Source organism: Solea senegalensis, unplaced genomic scaffold (genome assembly GCF_019176455.1).
Source record: "Solea senegalensis isolate Sse05_10M unplaced genomic scaffold, IFAPA_SoseM_1 scf7180000013730, whole genome shotgun sequence".
Lineage (NCBI taxonomy): Eukaryota > Metazoa > Chordata > Actinopteri > Pleuronectiformes > Soleidae > Solea > Solea senegalensis.
In genome coordinates this window covers 27,359-34,278 of record NW_025320879.1, presented here as the reverse complement: position 1 = coordinate 34,278, position 6,920 = coordinate 27,359, and positions in this window count along the sequence as shown.

Genomic DNA, 6,920 nt, shown 5'->3' with positions numbered 1-6,920 from the left:
GCTCGCTCCAGATGTACATAAAACAGTGTGACTGTATTTGTCATCGTCAGTTGTATGAATTAAATGTTCTGTGGTTTTAAGTTACCGTGTGTGCAGCATCACTTCTCCTTCCTGGTTTGGCCAAAGGAGGAGTCTGTGGGAGGAGCCTGTTTTAAATACAGTCGGCAATTAATGCATCAGACCAAAAGCTGCAGATGGTGTTGGATGTTGGTGTGGATGTAGTAATTGTTTCTATTATTTCCACCATTTGTTTTAGAATGGTTTGATCAGCCTGTATATTATGTAAGAATGTCACCTTCTTATCGTAATTGGCTTCAGGTCAAAACTGTGTTAACATAACATCCTCCAACATGTAACCAATGCTGCGTTCTGATGTGGCCAATGTTTACTCCGTGGTAACAATGCAAATCAGAGAGTGCAGTAGAAGCAATTTGGTTAGTCTTTTGTTAATTTCATTGTTTTTATTTATTCCACTTAATTTTGTATTAACAGGTCTACAATGAGAACGTGAGCATGCACAACTGTTCAAACACAGATTGCTTCAGCTGCCTCACAGTATTATATGCCACTTATAATATGAAGGGAACACATAATTTACTACCAACCCAGTGAGGGCTTTCAGTGGAAATCGAAGACAGTGATGACTGAGTATTCATTTAATTGTTTTTCATAAGCATACTTTGTGCAGTGCATCATCTGCCTTTTGAATAATTTCACCCTTGATTGTGTGATGAGGTGCAGTCAAGCATTCATTACAAACATTCATCTATTTGACAAGATGACAAAAAAGTTCCAGCTTCAACCAAACTATTCTAAATTGAACTGCTGTAAACTGTGTGTTTTTCCTTTGTAATCAATAACTCGAGTCAATGATCCACTCACCACCCAGTGAGCTGACAGTCAGACCAGCAGTGAATGTACACTGATTGGCTGGACTCTGTGTGTGTGTGTGTGTGTGTCGTTATTGAAAGTTTGAATAACAGAGATAATAGTTTTCTTTAACGGAACTTGTTCATTTACTGTTGTGTAAACTGTGGCTAAATTCTGTTGTTAGAAGAACCAAGGTTGTGTTTTTGTAATTCCTACTTTTATACACAAGGGGTCGCACTCCACCATATAAACAGATGCCACTCAGGCTCCAGATCGTGTTTACTGTGTCTACAGCACATTGGCAGTGAAGCAGATGAGCAGAGCAGCTTTGTACTCTGCAGAGCAGCCAGGAGATTTAAAGCTCCATTATAGAGATGATAATAATAAAAATAATAATAATGATGACAATAACAATAATAATAATAATAATAATAATGTGCGTGTGTGTCTGTGTGTGAGAATTTTCTTCTCCACACAGAGATGGCTATAAATACATGCTGTGCAAAGTGTGTCCTCCATCAGCTTTCCTGGAATAAACTAAAACACCTGCTCTACCCCATACAACGCACACACACGCACATGCACGTGCACCCACACGCACACACACACACACACAATTAACTATAAACATTACTGGAAGGCACTGGTCCAACAAATGTGGATAGAAGCATGCTTTGTGGTTTGCTTTAGCTGTGTCACTTGATCTGGGCCAAAGAGGAAATTGTCTCTAATAACTCACAATTTCATCTTCTTCTACAGTATGTGAATAAAACACTGCCAGATGCTAATTGCAGCGTTCTTCCTCCTACTCCTCTTCTTCTTCTTCTGCTTCTTCTGTCACAGCTTAACTAGAAAACATCTTAAAATGTGAATGAAAAGTGAATGACAATGAAAGACAATGAAAATGTCTGCGTGAAAGAAGGTTATATTATATACACAATGTGTGTGTGTGTGTGTGTTTACACATCCAATGACTTTCTGTCTTAAGCCTGGTCCAGGGCCGGCCATGGTCACCTTGGACTGGCACGGCTGGCAGTCATTGAAAGCACCACGAGGTATAAACGTAATATACAGCCCAGTTAATAAAAAAATCCCACGACGGTGCCAGGAGTTCAGACCAGAGACTTACGTAAGCCCGTCCAGCCCTGGAGCCATGAGGAACAGAGACAGTGCTGAGTGCTGAGGGAGGGTGAGGCCTGAAACACTTTACTGGAATAAGATGAGAAAAGTGAGAACTTCCTGAAGGAAAACTGCAAAGGTCATTAGGTCATTAAGTACAGAAATACATATTTTAATATGCCAAATCCACACTCAGTTGACAGTTCACCTTTTGCAACATATATCTTCCTTTTTCAAAAAAAAAAGAAAAAAAAAAAGTATCTTAACTACAGTCTGACATTCTCTCAGTGAGAACTTTGGCTCCTTCAAAGCTTCGGCCCTCCTGTGGTGGCAGACAGAACTGTAAGCACAGAGTGGGGAAGAGGAGGAGACAGTGTGAGGACACAGCTCTGTCAATGTCTCTATGTGTTCACATTAAAGACGTACATGTGTCCTCAGACTGATCCCACCCTGTCTGGATGTTATTCACAGTGGCTGTGTAAGCCTTTTGTGAAGTCTTTAAAATCATGCTTGCCTTGCTGTCTCTATACTGGAAGCTGTATGCAACTGTTTTATGTGGGTTTTTTTTTTATTTGTGCATAAAAATGGAAAATGGAAACAATAAAAATGTTCAAGTTTTTATGCTTCAGGAAGGTCTAAAAGTTGGCATATTGATAAAAGATAAATGTAAAAGAGCGCAATGAAAACAGTTTTGCAGAATAGAAGACCATGTTTCAAAAATGACGCAACTCAAAAGTTTCTCCGGCTCGCTAATTTTCCCGTACTGGAAAAATAGTGTAAATGTTGGACACAGCAGATGAGTGTGCTTACACTTGGTGCAAGAAATAAATATTTCCGCAATAATAAATCAAAACAGCAACAAAATGTGATGAACGTTAATGGAAACACAGATAAATGTGCTTTTGTTTAAACCAAATCTTTGAAAAGTTTCATAAACATTTGCAATACATTTTATTGAAACCCATTTGATGCGTTTGTACGTCATAAAACCTTCATATCTAATAATATTTATAAAATTTGCAATTTAATAAACCCAGTTCACTCGCTTACGCTCACTGAGTCATTCCCACATGTCGTCAGGCTTTATCACTGACACATCATACGTGGTGTGTGTCAGGCACCTCTGTGGCAGCCTGGATTTACAGACTAATCAAAAGTCTCCCCTTCATTACAGAGCAGGTGTTTCCCTCCCAAGTCCTCCCAGTGTAGGTCACAATAAAAAAAAGCTTTCCCAGCTCTTTGGTCCCTGGTTGATTTCAGTTTGTCACCTCCACTTGCTAAATCCCATAAAGATTAAAGACATTTAGTTTACACGTGCAGTCATGAGCAGATTTTACCAGCACACTCGAAAAGCAGCAGTTACATAATCTGAAGGTGAAAGTTTGAAAGAGCAGGAGCAAAGTCTGTGAAATGCAAAACTTAATTTAGAGTGCAGCATAAATCAGAAACCTTCTTTTTTTTTGTTGAGGAAAAACGCCAGAGACAATTCACTTAATGTTAGAGGACTGAGCCAAGGAAAACCATTAGTCTGTGAAAGTGATGTAGAAGAATGTATGACAGGAAATTCTCCCGCATGCAAAATATCTTTAGGATGATGTTTGAGCAAATTGGAGACAGATACTGTGTCTGTCCAAGGGTCGTAAATACTGTATGTTTTAAGAATCATTTGATAAGACAGAGACAGGGTCATATTTAAACATGCTCACTGTGATATGCTAACGTACATTGAACACAAACAGTAACATTGTACGTTTCATGTCGTCACATCGTCATTTGATATTGTTTAAGACTGAATATCGAGTCTCCAGGTGTTTTTACATGTTTGGAACCATATGGGCGAGGGCAGTGTAGACAAAGCAACTCTATATTTTGTGAAACTCCTCTGTATTTTGTAATTTTGAGATTATTTTGTATTTTTGTGAGTAGCTTTGTACCCATAAAGGTCGCTTGCTGCCAAAAGCTTCATCATTTCAGTGAAGAAGAGAAATTTAAATTAACAGTAGTATGTTGAAATAATTAGAAAAGGGTTAGTTAAGGATTCGGGTTGGGATTCAGCTTCAGGCCCCCAGGTCCCTGTAGCTCAACAAACCCCTGTACATTAGAATGTTAGTACGAATGCTTCGTCTATAGCTACAATCTATGCAATCCAAGTGTCATGAATTCAAGCTGACCTCTGTAGAAGAGCAAACTTCAGTTTTACACGATACAAGTTTTATGTGACGCCATTGTTTTCGAGACCTTCAAATTCTCGTTTTTCATGGAATGGAATATAAGTTTTCATAGCTTTGCTTCAGATGATGGCTGACAACCTAATCGAGGGAGCCACACTGAAGCAGTTTCATTGGCAAATTGATAATATAACAATGAAGACGTTTTGAGGATGGGGAGGAAGAAGAAGACGAAGAAGAGGGGATGGTTGGGTGGTTGGGTGGTTGTGGGGTTTTGGCTAGACTGCTGGCTTTCAAGCTGATTAGAAAAGCAGGGATCATCACTCCCACTGTCCTAACTGTGGGAGTGAGGATCCCTGTCTTTCTTGTGCTCTGTCTGCACTGTGTAATGAGGTAGGGAGTGTTTGGCATGCACGTCCACCAGCTTCTTCAAGGACATAATGAAGGCACTAACTGTCTGCACTGACCTGTGATTCAGTTGTAATACCTCACTAGCACTTTACACATTACCACACTGTGTTATCTCCACCACGGAGGTTATTTTCACCAATGTCTGTCTGTATTTTGGTGTGGATCCAGCTGTGAGGCTTGACTGACATTAAGTTAATGAGTCTTGGCAGAGAAATGCCATCTACCGTCGTAGCACTATTGTAGTTGAAAATTATTTTTACTATTATTTTACAAGTTAATGGTTAAGAAATAAAGAATTAAAGCTCCAGTGTCAATCTCCCCTTGTAGATTTCTGTCTGTGGACTGTGTTCGATGACCTAGTATTCACATCACCCTGTCTGTTAATGTATAGTTACTTGTCCGAACAACATCCAGGAAACCTTATTGGAGCAGCGAGCTGAAGAAACGTGCACGCGGCACATGCAGGCACGTAGACAAGGCAACTGTTCAAAGAGCGCGTGATTGCTGCTGGCGGAACACACATTTTCAATACCGTATGATCATATGTACAAGTCCTCCTGAACATCCAGGTTTATTTTAAGCTGTAAAATCCATAGTGCTGCTGTATAAAAGCACTGTTCAAGCCTGCTCCACACTAGTGGATTTCCAAATCTGATAAAAAAAATAAAATAAAAAAAATATGATTAAAAATGTTGTGCTGAGATAAAGTCATGGCTGAGAGAGAGAGAGAGTCACAGAGAGTCTTATGGAGCTGCCTTGTGAAATTATTTGACAATAGTTTGAATGGAATAGTTATTCACTTATATTTAAAGGTTACACACTACAGCTTTAGGTTTTGTTAAAAGGAGCTGTTTTTAGGTCTCGATCTGATTCAGAGGATGAAAAACACTCAGGATTAGATCAAAACAATGCACACCTTGGGTATTATTCAAGGACTCTTTTAAGCAACAATTTCTATGGTAACATCTATTCACTTTGTTATAAAGGACACACTGTCTCGTTGGTCAGCTGAAATCCTTTCAGACTGATTCATGTCCCCTCAGTGTATCTTGTCTCGGTGGTGCTCTGCTTTCTGCAGACACACCCATGCGTGGCTCACCAGAGACCTGCTGAAGAAACAGCAGTCAGACATTCCTGGCTTGCGTGATAACTCATGATGAAACACTTGGCCTTTGCGCTGCTTAGTGAGAATGGTGAATGTACTTATTGTCCCATCATTACTCCCTTCATTCTCCCCCGGAGCCGTGAAGGGAGCTTTCAGAGTGGTTGATCAGAGAGCAGGGTTGCTCAAACAACTAGGTCACTTCACAGAGCTAAATTTACTGTACAAATTGTTTGTTTCTATTTTTTATTTTTTTATATTTTTTTTAAAACGGAAAAAGCTTCTCTGTGTGAAAGGGCAAATATACACATTTCAGAACACCATGTGCCAACATGATTAGTCAAAGTCACGGCTAAAAATAACTGTTGGAAAAAAGGCTCTGACTAGAGTAATTGGAGGTTAAAAGTCTCAACACATACAACTTATATAGTTATATGTATATAGTGTTCATTTAATGAAAATATATTGTTTATTAAAAACCATTAGCACCCTTTTCCCCTTTACCCGGGATTTTGAAAAACCTGGGTGTGTTTCCACTGAAATTACTTGGGTAAAAACTTTCCCTCAACCCCAAACTTTCACTAAAAGAAGTTCCTACTCGCGACGAGGGACTTTTCAGGTAACCAGGATCTCTAGAGGGGCAGGGCTACCTACTGGACTGTGAAAAGTCTGTAGCTGACTTTGCTCGGCCTATTTACACCACTGTAGTTGTGTAATCTGTGCGCAGTTTATAGGATTGATGAATTGATCTATAATACAATAATCTGGGCTGAACACTGGTACTGATCAAGACCCAAGACAAGATTCCTCCCCAGATTCTCTTGAGGCCAAATCAGCATTGAATTATCGTTCCTGTCGTCTGAGCCCAGATTAAGCTAAACTTGTGTAAACTTGCTCAACTGTACAACAGCTACATGTGTGTGAATACGCTTAAAAGTGGGCCCTGTATATTCTCAGTTTGTTGGCGTGTTGTTTTATGTGATTTAAATGCCGTGTCATCCATCATGTGATCACAAATACTCTGCCCGTGTTGGTGTTGACACGCAGTAAGAAAACAGCATAATTAATGATGCAACACATTCCTGGTTGGAAGCTGTGAGTTTACGAAGCCCTAAATAACACAGTTGGACTGTGGTCAGCTGCTGGATGCTTTCAGTCCACATTTCTGTGGACAGAGGCTTTGCTGAGAGTGGACTGGAAACTGGTCTAAAAAGGGAACCGATTCTAGCCTCGCTGTCATGTGTTCCCTC